Here is a 20879-nt window from a genome sequence, read left to right as displayed (position 1 = left end):
GAGCTCACAGCATGTCACCGTAGCAGTAATTTGGCCTTATGAGTGGAATTCAGAGGGCAGCATGCTGGCTCACCTGGCTACAAATTGTGAAGCCTGCTGGGAAACGTTCAGGCGTAACGTTCCGTTTACTGTCTGCAGTGATTGCAACCAATAAGTATTCAAATTCCATATTTTTTAAATCGGACTGAAAATATAAAATAATTTGTCCCGGTCACATGCACAATCCTAAAACCATCCAGAGAAAAACGTGGGGAACATGCAATAGATAGTAGTCAGAAGGTGAAGTATACTTGTATTAATTATGAATTACATGTGCCCCCTGTTTTTCGTTTTAAGTGTGACAAGTCTTTTTCCCAGTTATTAAAAAAATCACAAACAACAATGCAACGGAACTTCTCTTTGGGCAATGGTTTTGCAGGACTGAGAGACGTGCACGTATCTTCAAAAAACTCTCCATTTCCCAAAACGTCATCGAATGAAAAAAAATCCGTTTCCAGAGTGTGAGACCCAATCCCACTCATAAATATATAATATATATCCACCATCTTCAAACAGTAGCGACAGTACTAATAAGAAAATTGCAAGACAAATACAAGTCAATCTAAATCAAGCAGTAGCCGAGCTCCAGCTCCAATTAACCTTAACTGTCAGGAAAGTGCTCACCCAAAATTCTTATGTAAATTTTCAATTATTTAAAAGCAAGTATGTTAGCGGATTTAATACAAAACACAACGCTAGTCTAGCTCTAGCCTCAGTTGACTGCAAACCGGCACTGAAGCTGCGCACCCAAAACTTCTTACGTTAAATTTCAATTTATTTAAAAACAAGAAACATTTGACGGTTTAATTCAGAGGAACGCTAACCAGTCTTCAGCTTCAATTATTGTCAAATTGGTACGGAAGGTGCCTACCCAAAATTACCTTCTAAAATTTCAGTTATTTAAAAGCTGGACATTAGAGGATATAATTCAGAACACAGTGTTGGCCAACTCAAAACTTCTGACCTCAACCCGGCACTGAAACTGCCTACTCAAAATAATTGACGTAAAAATTCTAAGTAAGTACCAGTTTTCAAAAACACAACGGCTGGTCACATTCCAGTGTCAATCACAACCAGTCAATTCAATACAAATATGTGTAATGTTAAAGGTAGCGTGACTTCAGTTGCTATGAGGCACTCCAAATGTTTAATCCCAAGACAACCACTGTTCCGTGTTCAGATACAATTACTATTACAATCAAGGAACGAGGTATGGACAACGGCTGCCGCAGCTTTGCATGATCCTGTTTCCCAGACCTCCTGACGATACACACACACACACACACACACACACACACACACACACACACAAACACACACACGACCAAAAGTGGTCGGAAGGTGCCAAGAATGGATGTAAGATCCGTTAATTATGTTTGATAATATTATTGGGAGAGGGAGGAGGAGGAATAATTAGTCACCTGCCTGATGCAAATCTCGCCTAAGTCTCTAGAATCCAGATACTTTTTATGTAGAGCCTATTCCCTCTTTTTAATCGTTGTAAATTTCACTTTGTCTTCCATTCTTATCGTTCTTTGTTGGTTCCTACACGTATTGCGAATTTTTCGTCATTTTTTATAGTGTACACCTATTTTTCTGAGATATCAGACATTGGACGCATTTTATAGATCGCAAATCGTAAAAGTGTCTTCATTTTTCTTAATACTCCCTCCCATTATGAAACACAATCTGGGAGCTACCTCTCTGGTGCCTCTAACATTTGCGAAGCAAAACTGACAACCTGACACACACAAAATTTTCTTTTTCATTATTCCGTAAATCATCCTGATCAGCGATACAGACGCATGGCGTAACCAAGCTGACTGTGCGATAGTTCCCGTTTTCATGCGCACTTCCTATCTTCGGGATGGTGTGGGGGATATATACTACGGTATGTCTCCATTCTTACCATTTCAAAACACTAACTCGAATAACCGTTCGGTTTCTAACTCTCGATAGTTATTAAAAATTCCAGTCGAGTGTTACAAATTCCTACTGCTTTTCTTCATAAGTCTTTCAACGTTCTGTTAAATTATGACGAACATTGAATCCCTTAAGTCCTGAAACAACGTTTTCATATTTTATCACATTTTCAGACAGTTCCTCCCTTTCATAGGGACCTCAGAGTGCTCTCTCATATTTATACAGTGTGTGACAGAGGAATTTCCTTTGTATTCTTAATGTTGCCACTGTTGTTTTCAAGTCCACGAAAAGTTATTTCGACCTTCATATATACTGCGTCTGTCCTTCTGACGACAGTTTCGAAGATTTCTTCACACATTTTTTGCAACCATTTCACTTTTCCTTCCATGCTGTTTATACTGCTTCCACTCCTAAGTGACTCATATTGTTGTATTTATATCTGTTTGTGGACATTTCTCTCATACCTTCATTCGTAGATGAACTGACGTGTTTCCTTTGTTACTCACATTTTCTTTGTTTCATCGTTGTTTCACCTGTATTTGTCTGTACAACTCGTGTTTTCCTGTATTTAAAGAAGTTCATTCCTATTCAACTGTTCTACGAGTTGTGGTATTCGTTACCGGAACATCTAAAGCCTCAGAGAATTTCCAAAGTTTCGCATCATTTTTCAGTACTTCACCATCAAACTTCATTGAACGTTCACTCTGACGATTTTTTTGAACTTCGGCATATTCCCCAACAATTACTAAATTCTGATAATTGCTCACTGGTACTCCTTACAGTTAATATATGATCTGCTCATCCCCGTCTCAGCAAGATGCGACCTAGCTGTCCTCTCCATATTTCTTCTATACCATCGCCGTTTAGACAGTACCGAGGTATGGTTCAAAATCGTCTAGTGTTCACGGTTAGGCGAGTAACTCCATCGCTGGACTGCACAGCCTATTCACTGCAAATTCTACCTCAGTTAAAGCGTTTCCTGCAGCCACTGATATTGCAATATATTCGCTTGGAAAGAAACGTAAATTTTCTTCCTTTTTATCGAAGTGACCCCAGCGAAATTCAGATATTGAATTTACATTTACAGATTTGCTACCTACGGGATTCCATTTATACATTACTGGCAATTAAAATTTGCGACACCACGAAAATGACGTGCTACAGACGCGAAATTTAACCGACACGAAGAAGATGCTGTGATATGCAAATGATTAGCTTTTCAGAGCATTCACACAAAGTTGGCGCCGGTGGCGACGCCTACTACGTGCTGACATGAGGAAAGTTTCCGAACGATTTCTCACACACAAACAGCAGTTGAGCGGCGTTGCCTGGTGAAACGTTGTTATGATGCCTCGTGTATGGAGGAGAAATGCGTACCATCACGTTTCCGACTTTGATAAAGGTCGGATTGTAGCCTATCGCGATTGCGGTTTATCGTATCGCGACATTGCTGCTCGCGTTGCCGGAGATAAAATTATTGTTAGCAGAATATGGAATCGGTGGGTTCAGGAGGGTAGTACGGAACGCCGTGCTGGATCCCAACGGCCTCGTATCACTAGCAGTCGAAATGACAGGCATCCTATCCGCATGGCTGTAACGGATCCTGCAGACACGACTTGATCCCTGGGTCAACAGATGGGGACGTTTGCTAGACAACAACCATCTGCTCGAACAGTTCGACGACGTTTGGAGCAGCATGGACTATCAGCTCGGAGACCATGGCTGCGGTTACCCTTCACGCTGCAACACAGACAAGAGCGCCTGTGATGGTGTACTCAATGACGAACCTGGGTGCTCGATTAGCAAGACGCCATTTTTTCGGATGAATCCAGGTTCTGTTTACAGCATCATGATGGTCGCATCCGTGTTTGGGGACATCGCGGTGAACGCACATTGGAAGCGTGTATTTGTCATCGCCGTACTGGCGTATCACCCGGCGTGATGGTATGGGGTGCCAGTGGTTACACGTCTCGGTCACCTCTTGTTTGCATTGACGGCACTTTGAACAGTGGGCATTACATACCAGTGGCTCTACCCGTCATTCGATCCCTGCGAGACCCTACATTTCAGCAGGATAATGCTCGACCGCATGTTGCAGGTCCCGTACGGGCCTTTCTGCATGCAGAAAATGTTCGACTGCTGCCATGGCCAGCACATTCTCCAGATCTCTCACCAATTGAAAATGTCTGGTCAATGGTGGCCGAGCAACTGGTTCCTCACAATACGCCAGTCACTACTCTTGATGAACTGTGTTATCGTGTTGAAGCTGCTTGGGCAGCTGTACCTGTACACGCCATCCAAACTGTGTTTGACTCAATGCCCAGGCATATTAAGGCCGTTATTACGGCCAGAGGTGGTATTTTTGGGTACTGATTTCTGAGGATCTATGCATGGAAATGTAATCACATGTCAGTTCTAGTATAATGTATTTCTCCAACTCGTTTATGATCTGCATTTCTTCTTGGTGAAGCAATTTTAATGGCGAGTAGTGTACACCTGTCATTTCTCAATCCAACTTGTTGAAACTTAAACGTTTGTCGGTTCTTCAATATTTTTCTCAATGCGACCTCTCCATTTGAAACCATCTCCAGATGATTCGAATGGTGGAATAAATCTGCTATTCTATCAGTTTAAGAAATTTTTTGGTCGTTCAAGAGGTTATTTGGTGCTTCCTGTTGATTGCTCTTATTATCTGCATGTTTTGTCTCAAGTAAAAATTTAATTTTGATGTTGCACTACTGGAAAACTTTGATCGCCTGTTCCACGGTCTAACATTTTATTTGTAACTGTAGGCAAACGTTTTTGCTGTATTGTCGTCCGTAACATCCGTCACAGATATTGCACTTTACTTAGAATATTCTTAGTTTCCGGTTTAAATCTTTTTAGCTCTTATTTGCGGAACAATGCTGAATCCAATTTTTTGTGTAGCGAAATACTGGATTCCTGTATATCCTTGGACAAATTGTGTATTATTAATGTTTATTTGTTGTTGTGTGTCATTGTACATCAGCGCCTTTGCCTTCTTTCTCCAATTGTTTCTTTAGTTTTCTTTGTGTTCGTATGTCTGGTAAGAATATCTTCCGTTGTCCCCTTCTGTTGTGGTATCTGCATATTTTTCTTTTCTGATTTGTTGTTATATTTGAGAACTACTTGTTGTGGGAACCCATAGTTTGTGAATATTTTGTGACCTTGGGGTGGAGCTAGAGATAAAAAATTTATTTACTTCTGGATATACTGGGTGATCAAAAAGTCAGTATAAGTTTGAAAACTGAATAAATCACGGAATAATGTAGATAGAGAGGTACAAATTGACACGCATGCTTGGAATGACATGGGGCGTTATTATAACCAAAAAAATACAAACGTTCAAAAAATGTCCGACTGATGGCGCTTCATCTGATCAGAATAGCAATAATTAGCATAATAAAGTAAGACAAAGCAAAGATGATGTTCTTTAGAGGATATGCTCAATATGTCCACAATCACTCCTCAACAATATCTGTAATCGAGGAATAACGTTGTGAAGAGCACTGTAAAGCATGTCCGGAGTTATGGTGAGGCATTGGCGTCGGATGTTGCCTTTCAACATCCCTAGAGATGTCGGTCGATCACGATACACTTGTGACCTCAGGTAACGCCAAAGCCAATAATCGCATGGACTGAGGCTGGGGACCTGGGATGCCAAGCATGACGAAAGTGGTGGCTGAGCACACGATCACCACCAAACGAGGCGCGCAAGAGATCTTTCATGCGTCTAGCAATACTTTTTTTTTGGTTCCAATAAAACCCCATATCATTCCAAGCATGTATGTCAAATCTTACCTCTGTATCTACAGTATTCCGTGGTTTATTAAGTTTTCAAATTTATACTAACTTTTTGATCACCCGGTATAATGAACAGAGCACTACACTGTGAGACCTGAAGGAGTTCCATAATGGGCAGAGCGGCAGAGCTGCGTGAGGGATTAGCTGTCAACTCTGATATTGAACAGAGCAATATTATCTACCGTTGCCCTGGTAGATCGACATAAAGGAAAGTGGTGCAGGATTTAAATCAATGGCTCGCAATTAAGCTTAAGCCAGAATTTACGTCCAAATTACTGTTCAGTCCCGGTTGGCGTTCTGTCTCTAGTACCCTCCTACTACTAGCACATTAAATGTCAATCGTCTTTCGTTTTTGGTACATTTAATACGATATTTAGACGGTTTTGCACACTCAGTTTACTACAGTATTATTGCTGTGCACCGTTTTATACAAACAGTTAATCAACACGAAAGATATACAGGAGTTCGCCAAAAGTATGTAAATACCAAAAACACAACACGTTATCGTTCCTAATACCATGTGACATTCAAAACAGCTTCCAGTCATCTCGTAATGGATAACTGTAGGTCGTGTATATTTTTCAAGGGATTTTTATATCATTCTTCCTGCAGGATAGAGGCATTTCAGGTAACGATAATGGCGGTGGAAAGCTATCACGCACCCTTCTGTCCAAAGTAGAACACAAAGTATCAATAACACTGAGATTTGGTAACTGTGGTTGCCAAGAGAGACGCGACAATTCATCGGTGTGGTCATGAAACCAGTCCTAGACAATGCTCGCTGTGTTAACAGGGGCCCTGACGTCCTGAAACACAACATCACCATTGGGGATCACACATTGTACCATGCAATGGACCTTATCAGCCACAGCGGCCGGCCTGTTTGTTTCCTTCGGATCTTACCCACTCTTAAACATACCGACAGACCGCCGTTTTCCAAAGCTGTGCAGTTAATACAAACGCAAAAAAAAGATCTTCAAAATTAGAATTCATCCAGCATAGTAAATTGCTCTATAAACTGTAACAAAACAAGGAATCAAACGTTAAAGCTTTAAGAAGGCCTTGCTTCTTGCTATGTATAGCTGCAAGCAACTGCATTTAACCTCTCTCATCCGAGAATGGGTTATTGGTAATTTACTGTTCAGCCGGGAAACAGATGCATACTCAAGCTTTGCCGATTCCATACCCTTCTCTGGTCGAGGTACATCATACAGTGCAAAGTACTGAATTCACTCAAGAGGCAGAAGAGCGCTGGCGGACACACAACGAAGTTTCTGCAGTGTACAACACTGTCTGACAAACAATAAAACATCTCAGTTAAGGTGGAATTCTACCGAGGCAACACTTGGCAGTACGTTGCATATTACGTCTCTTAGTGCTGGCAACTTTTAGTGTCCGATACGAAACCGTGGTACAAACTTTCTGTTGCCCATAAAATGTGTTGTATGGTGTCACATTCTGCAAGTTGCGTGTGTTTGTAGCATTCGACTCAGTCTATTCGGCTATGCTTTACAAATCATGCTTTACAAACTATAGCAGCAACTGCGCTCGTTGTTTTAACCTTGAGTAACAGAAGAAAAGGAAATATAGGTTGAATATTTACTTCAGTATTAAATCTGCAAGCACAGGGAGACTACAAAGACCCAATGTTGCTGCATGGCCACATGGTTCACTGATATGAATTTACCTCAGAGTCCTCCCATTCGCTCGTGTTTGATATGCTTTTCCTTGGTTCATCAGTGTCTTGTAAGAAACTCGCAGATGATAATGCAAACAATTTTCCTCCTTTTTCAGTTGATGAAGCACATATCTTTGACTGTTGCCGTATTTTACGTTCACTGTAGGATACAGTCGTCCGAAAAAGTATTGGTTTTCTAGCTTTCTTCCAAATCATTACGACCACATTTTTAAGAAGCTGCTGTAGTTATGTTTTCTTAATCTAGCCTCTTCTAAACATTATTTTAGTGATTGTTATAAGTAATTATATCTTTCAACGCTATTAACACGAAGTTGGTAGTATTCTTAAAAAAATTTTTTTTTTCTTTTACTGTATATAAACTTGACCTGTGCCTCTTAGTTGACTAATTAACGAACTTGAATCAAGTAATCACAGTTAACAAAATGTAGAAAACACTTCGCAGCATTACATAGAATATAAATTTTGCAATTAGGGCTGACCAAGAAGGTATGGGCCAAAGAAAAAATGAGGAACATGCTGTAAACACGGAAGACACTCACTATAATTTTGTAAACTACTGACCGCAACAGAACGACGACATGCTGTAGGCCGAAATACGACACAAATTCTCGTAAAAAGCCACAGATTATAAAACTAAACCTTTTCATAAAAAACTCACGGTTGAGCGCACAGTAGTACTGAACCATATTTTGTGCGCGATAATGTAGCACTGCATGTATTACTGGCGGATGGTGCAATTTCACTTCAGGATTGCACTATGAAACAATTTTCGGAACAACAACGAAAGAGGGTGAGCCGTGCCGCCTTTTGTCGTATCGACTCTTCTCCAGAGATCATACCTTTTTGGCTCTCGTGATGCGGTCGCGAGGTGGCGCTCTGAAGAGAGGTGATCGATCGAGCGAACGTGCGGGGTGAGGGGCAGTTTGGAACAGCGTGCGGTTCGTAGTGGACGAGAGGGGTAAACTTGGTGGCGAAGACAGTTGCGATTAAGACGTCCATTCGGGTCGGTGCTGGCTGTATTGGGCCCGTTTTCTGATGGACTGCACTGCGAAGAAGTCTGGTGGTCATTAGCCGATACATGATGTTGGGGGTCCTGACTCGTAACCTACCTTTCCGATACTGTTGAACACGACCTGACGTAATAAAGTGATGTCACTGTATTTACGTCGTGCATTGGAGATACATTTTCTGCCCTTCGCGTTGCAAGTGTGATGGACCTACACAGATTTAGAGTTGATTCTTAATCACGAAATTCTGCACAATTTGTCTTGTGGTTCGCTGCTACCAAACTTCTTGTGCTATTCTGACTTTAGTAATTTGTGTCGGCATCTGATGACATCGATATTGTAGCTTATCATCTTGCGGATTACTGTGTTTTATTTCTTAATCTTTGTGTTTAGTCTGTTTCAGAAAGCACTGTGTATCACTGAACTGATCGATGCGTCAATGCGTGGTCATTCCACCACATCTTTCTGCTGAGTCGTCAACGTTTGGATCCATCAAGGACGCGTATTTATTGTAAGTCTAATTTATCATTTTATGCCTCTTCTTAAGGTAATCTTATGTTAGTGTAATTTGAATTGTTTGCTTAAATACCTGAGGTTTGAGTGTGATAAGGTTACTGCTAGGAGGCAGTGACAATTTCTTTAACGTGTTTTGTTGATAATTCGATGTTCTTTTATCTAATATTGATCGAAGTGCACTGCCCTGGACTTATTGGGGTAGGATTACTTACTGAAAGAGTTTAAGTTTTAGCTTGTTTGTTATCGTATTGGGACGTGCCGTTTATTGGGCCATAGTTTCTTACGATTTGTTGTATCTCTGATCTCTGAGCCCGGGTTGAAGGTTTGACCTACGACTTCGGGCCCTTGCATGTCTCTTTTATCCAGTAGACTCTAACATCCCGTTTACGATCCAGGTACACCCTGTAACAGTTACTTGTTCTGACATAATTACTGTCTGAGGGAGTATATGTGAGACAAAGCAGGCCTGAGACTTATATACCTCGCAGCATTGGTCGAGAGGGACAACTGGCCGTTTGTCTGCGCTGCTGGTTTTGAACGGCATACGTGTCTGTAACTGAATGGCGCCTGGAGTTCAGATGTATTTTTAAGTGTTGTGTATTGGCCCAAAGTTCACAAATTTAAAAGGAATTTGTGTATGTGTAATAATTGCCTCTCCCTTTCAGGCGTTAGCTAAGTTGTGTTTCAGATGAGTTGCGAATGAATTTCCCAAGCGTGTCATTTATTGTACGTAAGCCATCTTTGTCACTGTTCAGTTTGTCTTCAGTCTAGTCCTCGAGATGCTTAATGTCGAAAGAATTTTATTGTAATCGCGTTACTACAATCCCATAAAATTTGTGTTAACGCAAATTAGTTTCTCCCATTTGATCTGTAACGATAGATCCCTATCATTATACAGTTAATCATGGTACAATAATCCCATGAAGGTTGCATTAGCGTAAATCGGCTGCTACCGTCTGATTTGTAACTAGTAACCACTGTAACGACAAACTGTTCAGGGAATTGTTATTTAATCCTAGTTTGCTACTTTTAGCGACTGTATCTCTATCAGAATTATTGTCTCAAGAGAAAACCTGTGCCTGTTTGAATATCTGGTAACCACTCATTTGGCAAAATTCTTCATTATAACTGTTATTTGAATTAACTATTAAGATGAATAAAACTTCGTTTGCAATAAAAGGTGAATGGAGTTCTCCCTCCCCGAAGGTCCAGTAGTTAGACCTTGATGGGTGCTTTATGAGGTGCCGACGTATCACCTTATCAGAGGGGCTATTACACAGACTCTCACACAATTGCACAAGTGAAGAACTGTTTTGGTGTCAATATTTCGTCTACTCAGAGAAACCAGTGCCGCCATATGTGAAAAATGCTGAAACTGTTACTACAGCACACGTTTAACTTTATAACTTGTTGAAAAAAAGCTCCACTTCACAACCACTGTACTCGCCTCAAGCAACGTTTGGCACCGACTCCAGTGATGGATGATGAAGTTCCGTAACCAATAATGATAATAGATAATAGAATTTGCATCGCAGACCGCGGACGTCAGAGTTAGGAGCAAAAGAAGTAAGGGATGAGTTTGCAATGAGGTGACAAAAAGAAATGGGATAGCGATATGCACATATACACTCCTGGAAATTGAAATAAGAACACCGTGAATTCATTGTCCCAGGAAGGGGAAACTTTATTGACACATTCCTGGGGTCAGATACATCACATGATCACACTGACAGAACCACAGGCACATAGACACAGGCAACAGAGCATGCACAATGTCGGCACTAGTACAGTGTATATCCACCTTTCGCAGCAATGCAGGCTGCTATTCTCCCATGGAGACGATCGTAGAGATGCTGGATGTAGTCCTGTGGAACGGCTTGCCATGCCATTTCCACCTGGCGCCTCAGTTGGACCAGCGTTCGTGCTGGACGTGCAGACCGCGTGAGACGACGCTTCATCCAGTCCCAAACATGCTCAATGGGGGACAGATCCGGAGATCTTGCTGGCCAGGGTAGTTGACTTACACCTTCTAGAGCACGTTGGGTGGCACGGGATACATGCGGACGTGCATTGTCCTGTTGGAACAGCAAGTTCCCTTGCCGGTCTAGGAATGGTAGAACGATGGGTTCGATGACGGTTTGGATGTACCGTGCACTATTCAGTGTCCCCTCGACGATCACCAGTGGTGTACGGCCAGTGTAGGAGATCGCTCCCCACACCATGATGCCGGGTGTTGGCCCTGTGTGCCTCGGTCGTATGCAGTCCTGATTGTGGCGCTCACCTGCAGGCGCCAAACACGCAAACGACCATCATTGGCACCAAGGCAGAAGCGACTCTCATCGCTGAAGACGACACGTCTCCATTCGTCCCTCCATTCACGCCTGTCGCGACACCACTGGCGGCGGGCTGCACGATGTTGGGGCGTGAGCGGAAGACGGCCTAATGGTGTGCGGGACCGTAGCCCAGCTTCATGGAGACGGTTGCGAATGGTCCTCGCCGATACCCCAGGAGCAACAGTGTCCCTAATTTGCTGGGAAGTGGCGTTGCGGTCCCCTACGGCACTGCGTAGGATCCTAGATCTTGGCGTGCATCCGTGCGTCGCTGCGGTCCGGTCCCAGGTCGACGGGCACGTGCACCTTCCGCCGACCACTGGCGACAACATCGATGTACTGTGGAGACCTCACGCCCCACGTGTTGAGCAATTCGGCGGTACGTCCACCCGGCCTCCCGCATGCCCACTATACGCCCTCGCTCAAAGTCCGTCAGCTGCACATAGGGTTCACGTCCACGCTGTCGCGGCATGCTACCAGTGTTAAAGACTGCGATGGAGCTCCGTATGCCACGGCAAACTGGCTGACACTGACGGCGGCGGTGCACAAATGCTGCGCAGCTAGCGCCATTCGACGGCCAACACTGCGGTTCCTGGTGTGTCCGCTGTGCCGTGCGTGTGATCATTGCTTGTACAGCCCTCTCGCAGTGTCCGGAGCAAGTATGGTGGGTCTGACACACCGGTGTCAATGTGTTCTTTTTTCCATTTCCAGGAGTGTACAAATTGTAGTATTTTGCCGTGTGTAAGGTATCAAAGTGTTGTGTTGGCAGAAGAGCAAACACCGTGTTACGAGAGGAGGCCGAAATGCACGCGTTTTAGCTCACGCAGACTGGCGTGAGGAGGGAAGGACTATACTGACGTGAGGTCTGGAACATGACAAGGAATTAGAATTCAGAGAGCGGACGTAATTAGTTTGATAATTAACTTTAATCCAATAATGATGAACGTCGCTCTTGACGGTACATGATTCACAATATGAATATCAATAGTAACTGAATATGGCGCCTTGCTAGGTCGTAGCAGATGACGTAGCTGAAGGCCATGCTAAACTGTCGTCTCTGCAAACGAGAGCATATGTACGCAGTGAACCATCACTAGCAAAGTCGGCTGTACCACTGGGGCGAGTGCTAGAGAGTCTTTCTAGACTAGACCTACCGTGTGGCGGCGCTCGCTCTGCAGTCACTGATAGTGGCGACACGCGGGTCCGACGTATACTAACGGACCGCTGCCGATTTAAAGGCTACCACCTAGCAAGTGTGGTGTCTGGCGGTGACACCCCACAAAGGGCAGAGCATTGGCGGAGCTGTCATTTATACTCAGGTGATTCATGTGAAAAGATTTTCGACGTTATTATGGCCGCACGATGGGAATTAACGGACTTTGAACGCAGAACTGTAAATGGAAACATGCGTGGAACATCCAGTTTCGGAAATCGCTAGGGAATGCAACGTCTCGAGACCCACAGTGTCAAGAGCATGCGAGAATACCAAATTTCAGGCATTATCTCTCACCACAGACAATCTAGCGGTCGACGGTCTTCACTTAAAGACCGAGAGCAGCGGCGTTTGTACTGTGTACAAAACACAGCAACACTGTGTGAAAAACCACAAAAATCAATGTGGGTCGTACGACGAACGTATCCGTTAGGACAATGCATCGAAAATTGGCGTTAATGGGCTATGCCTTCAGATGCCCGACACGAGTGCCTTTAGTAACAGCAGACATCGCCTGCAGTGGCTCCCCTGGGCTCGTGATCATGTCGGTTGGACCCTAAACGAATGTAAAACTGTGTCTTGGTCAGATGTAGGGATCGAGTGTGGCGTGGACGCCACGAATCCATAGACCCAAGTTGGCAATAAGGCACTGTGCAACTGGTGGTGGCTCCATAATGTTGTGGGCTGCGTTTACATGGAATGGCCTGGGTGCTCTGGTCCAACAGAACCGATCATTGACTAGAAGTGATTATGCTCGACCATTTGCAGCCATTCATGGATTTTATGTTCCCAAACAATTAAGTCATGCCAACGGGCCACAGTTCATTGCGATTGGAGAACATTCTGGATTATTCATGCGAATGATTTGGCACCCAGATCGCCGGACATGAATCCAATCGAACACGATATCTTACACCGGCAACAGCCGGCCGGGGTGGCCGAGCGGTTCTAGGCGCTACAGTCTGGAACCGCGCGACCGCTACGGTCGCAGGTTCGAATCCTGCCTCGGGCATGGATGTGTGTGATGTCCTTAGGTTAGTTAGGTTTAAGTAGTTCTAAGTTCTAGGGGACTTATGACCTCAGAAGTTAAGACCTATCGCGATCAGAGCCATTTGAAGCATTTTTGAACACCGGCAACACATCTGCAATTATTGAGGGCCTTAGAGGCAGCATGGCTCAGTATTTCTACAGTGGACATCCAAAGACCTGTTGAGCCGATGGCACGTGTTTGCTGCACTACGCCTGGCGAAAGGAGGTCCGACACGATATTAGGAGGTCTCCCATGAATTTAGTCACCTCAGTGTATGATTATTATACTTCCCGTGTAGAACATGTGCCTTGCGGAGATAACTACTGCAGATCAAGATGAAATACGAACTCTAGGAATGCAAGGAAAAGGGGTCTCTAAACCGATATACAAATATTTTTCTATTTGTAATCTATGAATAATCTGCTTTTGTAAATCGTTGAGATTGCCCGTAGTAGGCCGTTACAAAAATTGCACTAAATTTGTTGGTTTATTTTTGATATCCCACAACTCATGTGAGTTATGATAATCTGTATACAAAAGAAATTGTTTATCCACTCGTCCACAACATGCCACATGCAAAACACCCCATGGATCCGCTGCCTGTTGGATGGTTTGCGATAAGCGGCAACGCCTGTTTCCCCATAGATACGCAGCAGGCTGGTAAGAATTTGCCAACTGCCCCACTCGTTGCCCCAAAGTTGTCTTTGGGGAAGTGTGCCGTTACAAGTGATAAGATTCCGAACCATCATCTTCACACAGTTCTAGTAACGAAAATTCTGCATTGCGTAGCCACCGAGACCCATTATCCTCATGAGTGCTAAACATCATTTTTGACATCAATGTTCTAAGAAAAATGAAAGACCTTTTCAGTGAGAGAATCCTAATCACAATAACGGTATTGATCATTTCGGAGCTCTATATGATACAAAAAAGCAAAATCGCATATATACTATGAATTAAACTAAAATGCTATGAACCCGACCAGAGGCAACTCTTAAATCCATTAATATACTTATTTTTCTTAAAATAAGATTTACTTGGACATTGGAGCATGTGCATCAGAACGGCATTGTATGATAGTCACAACAAATCGTGGACAATGAAAAGAGTAGTTTCAAATTGAAGTGTCATATACTCTCCTGGAAATGGAAAAAAGAACACATTGACACCGGTGTGTCAGACCCACCATACTTGCTCCGGACACTGTGAGAGGGCTGTACAAGCAATGATCACACGCACGGCACAGCGGACACACCAGGAACCGCGGTGTTGGCCGTCGAATGGCGCTAGCTGCGCAGCATTTGTGCACCGCCGCCGTCAGTGTCAGCCAGTTTGCCGTGGCATACGGAGCTCCATCGCAGCCTTTAACACTGGTAGCATGCCGCGACAGCGTGGACGTGAACCGTATGTGCAGTTGACGGACTTTCAGCGAGGGCGTATAGTGGGCATGCGGGAGGCCGGGTGGACGTACCGCCGAATTCCTCAACACGTGGGGCGTGAGGTCTCCACAGTACATCGATGTTGTCACCAGTGGTCGGCGGAAGGTGCACGTGCCCGTCGACCTGGGACTGGACCGCAGCGACGCACGGATGCACGCCAAGACCGTAGGATCCTACGCAGTGCCGTAGGGGACCGCACCGCCACTTCCCAGCAAATTAGGGACACTGTTGCTCCTGGGGTATCGGCGAGGACCATTCGCAACCGTCTCCATGAAGCTGGGCTACGGTCCCGCACACCGTTAGGCCGTCTTCCGCTCGCGCCCCAACATCGTGCAGCCCGCCTCCAGTGGCGTCGCGACAGGCGTGAATGGAGGGACGAATGGAGACGTGTCGTCTTCAGCGATGAGAGTCGCTTCTGCCTTGGTGCCAATGATGGTCGTATGCGTGTTTGGCGCCGTGCAGGTGAGCGCCACAATCAGGACTGCATACGACCGAGGCACACAGGGCCAACACCCGGCATCATGGTGTGGGGAGCGATCTCCTACACTGGCCGTACACCACTGGTGATCGTCGAGGGGACACTGAATAGTGCACGGTACATCGAAACCGTCATCGAACCATCGTTCTACCATTCCTAGACCGGCAAGGGAACTTGCTGTTCCAACAGGACAATGCACGTCCGCATGTATCCCGTGCCACCCAACGTGCTCTAGAAGGTGTAAGTCAACTACCCTGGCCAGCAAGATCTCCGGATCTGTCCCCCATTGAGCATGTTTGGGACTGGATGAAGCGTCGTCTCACGCGGTCTGCACGTCCAGCACGAACGCTGGTCCAACTGAGGCGCCAGGTGGAAATGGCATGGCAAGCCGTTCCACAGGACTACATCCAGCATCTCTACGATCGTCTCCATGGGAGAATAGCAGCCTGCATTGCTGCGAAAGGTGGATATACACTGTACTAGTGCCGACATTGTGCATGCTCTGTTGCCTGTGTCTATGTGCCTGTGGTTCTGTCAGTGTGATCATGTGATGTATCTGACCCCAGGAATGTGTCAATAAAGTTTCCCCTTCCTGGGACAATGAATTCACGGTGGTCTTATTTCAATTTCCAGGAGTGTACACATGCAACGAGGAAGGGGCCCATATTATACACTACTGGCCATTAAGATTGCTACACCACGAAGATGACGTGCTACAGACGAACAATTTAAACGATATGCAAATGACTGGCATTTTAGCACGTTCACACAAGGTTGGCGCCGGTGGCGACACCTACTACGTGCTGACATGAGAAAAGTTTCCAACCGATTTCTCACACACAAACAGCAGTTGAGCGGCGTTGCCTGGTAAAACGTTGTTGTGATGCCTCGTGTAAGGAGGAGAAATGCGTACCATCACGTTTCCGACTTTGATAAAGGTCGGCTTGTAGCCTATCGCGATTGCGGTTTATCGTATCGCGACATTGCTGCTCGCCTTGCCCGAGATAAAATGATTGTTAGCAGAATATGGAATCGATAGGTTCAGGAGAGTAATACGGAACGCCGTGTTGGATCCCAACGGCCTCGTATCACTAGCAGTCGAGATGACAGGCATCTTATCCGCATGGCTGTAATGGATCGTGCAGCCACGTCCCGATCCCTGAGTCAACAGATGGGGACGTTTGCAAGACAACAATGCACGAACAGTTCGACGACGTTTGCAGCAGCATGGACTATCAGCTCGGAGACCATGGCTGCGATTATCCTTGACGCTGCATCACAGACAGGAAGGCCAGCGATGATGTACTCAACGACTAACCTGGGTACACGAATGGCAAAACGTCATTTTTTCGGATGAATCCAGTTTCTGTTTCCAGCATTATCATGGTCGCATCCGTGTTTGGGGACATCGCGGTGAACGCAAATTGGAAGCGTGTATTCGTCATCGCCATACTGGCGTGTCACCAGGTGTGATGGTATGGGGTGCCACTGGTTACACGTCTCGGACACGCCTTGTTGACATTGACGACACTCTGAACAGTGGACGTTGCGAAACTTCCTGGCAGATTAAAACTGTGTGGCCGACCGAGACTCGAACTCGGGACCTTTGCCTCTCGCTGGGCAAGTGCTCTACCAGGAGAGCTTCTGTAAAGTTTGGAAGGTAGGAGACGAGATACTGGCAGAAGTGAAGCTGTGAGGACCGGGCGAGTGTCGTGCTTCGGTAGCTCAGATGGTAGAGCACTTGCCCGCGAAAGGCTAAGGTCCCGAGTTCGAGTCTCGGTCGGCACACAGTTTTAATCTGCCAGGAAGTTTCATATCAGCGCACAGTCCGCTGCAGAGTGAAAATTTCATTCCAGTGGACGTTACATTTCAGATGTGTTACGCCCCGTAGTTCTACCCTTCATTCGATCCCTGCGAAACCCTACATTTCAGTAGGATAATGCACGTCCGCATGTTGCAGGTCCTGTACGGGTCCTTCTGGATACCGAAAATGTTCGACTGCTGCCCTGGCCAGCACATTCTCCAGATCTCTCACCAATTGAAAATGTCTGGTCAATGGTGGCCAAGCAACTGGCTCCTCACAATACGCCAGTCAGTACTCTTGATGAACTGCGGTATCGTGTTGAAGCTGTACACGCCATCCAAGCTCTGTTTGACTCAATGCCCAGGCGTATCAAGGCCGTTATTACGGCCAGAGGTAGTTGTTCTGGGTACTGATTTCTGAGGATCTATGCACCCAAATTGCTTGAAAATGTAATCACATGTCAGTTCTAGTATTATATATTTGTCCAATGAATACCCGTTTATCATCTGCATTTCTTCTTGGTGTAGCAATTTTAGTGGCCAGTAGTGTAGTTTAGCCCTGAGGCAATGAAACCCTTTTTTTATTATAGAGCCGTTAAAATTGCAAGTAACTTTTACATGTATCACTTGACCAATGCGAGCATTTTTGCAAACAAAATTGTGGTAAGGGCTTATGGGACCTAACTGCTGAGGTCATCGGCCCTAAGCTTACACACTACTTGATGTAACTTAAACTAACTTACGCTAAGGACGACACACACCCATGCCCGAGGGAGGACCCGAATCCCCGACGGGGATTGACCGAGGGCTACTCCTACAAGTATCGGTCTGTGTATGGCGCCCCGTCAGGCATGGGAAAGTTACATGCGAGTTGTGGTGGCTCTAAAATTTTAATTTCTATCGGTCGCTGTTCCCTTGCATGCAAACGCCTCGCTCTCTAAATTATTATTATTATTAAAAACTGTTATTATTATCCTTTTTATCTGGCGAGTAAATTCAACTAGTGTTTCCCGAGGTACTTTTTGAAGCCACAGATAAACGACGCACTCGTTTCTCTAAGATATTTTTCCAGAGTTAGAAAGAAGAAAATTCTGGCTTATGCTCACATCAAGCAGTCACTAGTTTCCCATTTTACCCGAACTGGAACGACGTCGCACTTCCTTTACAAGACTATCGGGAAGTAACTACACCACCAAAAAGAAAAAGTCTTTACGTATTCTATCTCCTGGTGCTCACCAAAGGGAACTATGCAGAAGCCTATTGGCTGTCTTAAATTCCGGGGGACGAGGGAGAAGGGACCTCCCAAGCCCTGCCCTTTACCAGATACCTCAGGGTGAAGCTTTATTCTCTAAATTAAACTGGGCGCTAATTACATTTGATTCTGATCCCTCTGGTGCATATTCACGGCTGCTATTGAATTTCAGTTCACAACAGTTCCTAGTATTAAATATTCCGTTCAGCTTGTGTCGGCATCGAAGGCTCTCATTGAGAACTGGTATCACTGCTACCACTCTTCAGCATTACCTAGGACACAGGAATCACAAAATGCTGCCGTGTGGCAGTGACAGTGATGCCAGGACCTGACACTCGAAAACAGCTGCATTAGCTTCGTATGCCGTTCATTACCCAATAGTACTCAGGTTTTATAGTCCAGTTTAAAGAAAGACGGATCTTCCAGCCGTTTGTTGAATATCCTTCCCACGTAACATTGTGTACAACCAATAATTGTATGCCACCCACTTGCCATTCAGAATGGACACTAGTCGTTCATGGAGACAGTGACTACGAAGGTGGATTCATAGATAATGTGGCAGAGATTTCACACCCTTAGTAAGAATGGAGCACGTTTTTCAGGTCACATGTGACAAAACGTATTACTAACACAAACAAGCACTACACCCGGCATCATTTGCAGTCTAATACTTCGCCGGGAAAGCAGTTTTATTACTCCCTTATTTCACAGTATTGTATGGAGGCAATGTTATCATATTGCGAATATGATCGTTCAGGAAACATTGTTTGATACCCAAGCGTGCTGTCCTCGTCCCAGCACAATTACTCCAAACTATAGAAAGAAGGCTTAATAATCATCTATTCGGCACGTTAACTCCACGCCTATCAATATGACGACAAATTTTAGCTCGATGCATTGTTGTCCTCACAGTTGTCCTTAACAGATAAGATAGTGGGAACTAGTGAGGGACAGTGTTTTCGATTATACAGGGTGTTACAAAAAGGTACGGCCAAACTTTCAGGAAACATTCCTCACACACAAATAAAGAAAAAAATGTTATGTGGACATGTGTCCGGAAACGGCTTAATTTCCATGTTAGAGCTCATTTTAGTTTCGTCCACCTACGGTCAATGGAGCACGTTATCATGATTGCATACGGGATACTCTACCTGTGCTGCTAGAACATGTGCCTTTACAAGTACGACACAACATCTGGTTCATGCGCGATGGAGCTCCTGCACATTTCAGTCGAAGTGTTCGTACGCTTCTCAACAACAGATTCGGTGGCCTCCACGCTCTCCTGACCTCAACCCTCTTGACTTTCATTTATGGGGGCATTTGAAAGCTCTTGTCTACGCAACACCGGTACCAAATGTAGACACTCTTCGTGCTCGTATTGTGGACGGCTGTGATACAATACGCTATTCTCTAGGACTGCATCAGCGCATCAGGGATCCTATGCGACGGAGGGGGGATGCATGTATCCTCGCTAACGGAGGACATTTTGAACATTTGCTGTAACAAAGTGTTTGAAGTCATGCTGGTACGTTCTGTTGCTGTGTGTTTCCATTCCATGATTAATGTGATTTGAAGAGAAGTAATAAAATGAGCTCTAACGTGGAAAGTAAGCGTTTCCGGTCACGTGTCCACATAACATATTTTCTTTATTTGTGTGTGAGGAATGTTTCCTGAAAGTTTGGCCGTACCTTTTTGTAACACCCTGTATATTTATATCATGTATGTATTACACACGGTGTACAACTTTACACGCTAGCCACTGTGTTCACGCTGTACTCGAACTTCATGGAGAACATGAAATATGAAACTAATAGTACCGAATTAACGTCTTAGCAGATTTGCTTGGGTGCAATGATCCTCACGTCTAACATCACTGCAATTTTATTAAAAAATATTTTTTCACTTATATTAACACAACTATTATTACAGTGTAAGTTTCTTTATTCACTGGTTTCTGCACAGGCACATTATTTGCAATACCTTTAATTATCAAACAATTAACAGTTAAAAAAATAGAAACATTACTCCCTTTTTTGATTTAAATTTTAAAATCTCAAGGGCTCTAGCCGAATTAGAATTTGGCTTTCCAGTAATGTTACGCCTGAACAAAATTTCACCTGTCCCAAACTGTTGGACAGAGCAGGCGGGCTTCTGCCCACATAAACAATTAACACCAGCACGGGTACAGCCCCGCAAGATCTATTAGTATTCTTAACCAGATCATAAAAATTCGTAACTGCAAGCAACTTTTAAGTCAGAAGTCATTAACAAAATTTAACGGGATCTGCCCTTAAATCAATGAAAGTTAATCCTACAGTTGAACAA

The sequence above is a fragment of the Schistocerca piceifrons genome, chromosome 1 (genome assembly GCF_021461385.2).
Source record: "Schistocerca piceifrons isolate TAMUIC-IGC-003096 chromosome 1, iqSchPice1.1, whole genome shotgun sequence".
In the NCBI taxonomy this organism is placed as follows: domain Eukaryota; kingdom Metazoa; phylum Arthropoda; class Insecta; order Orthoptera; family Acrididae; genus Schistocerca; species Schistocerca piceifrons.
Note: the sequence above shows the minus strand (reverse complement) of the source record.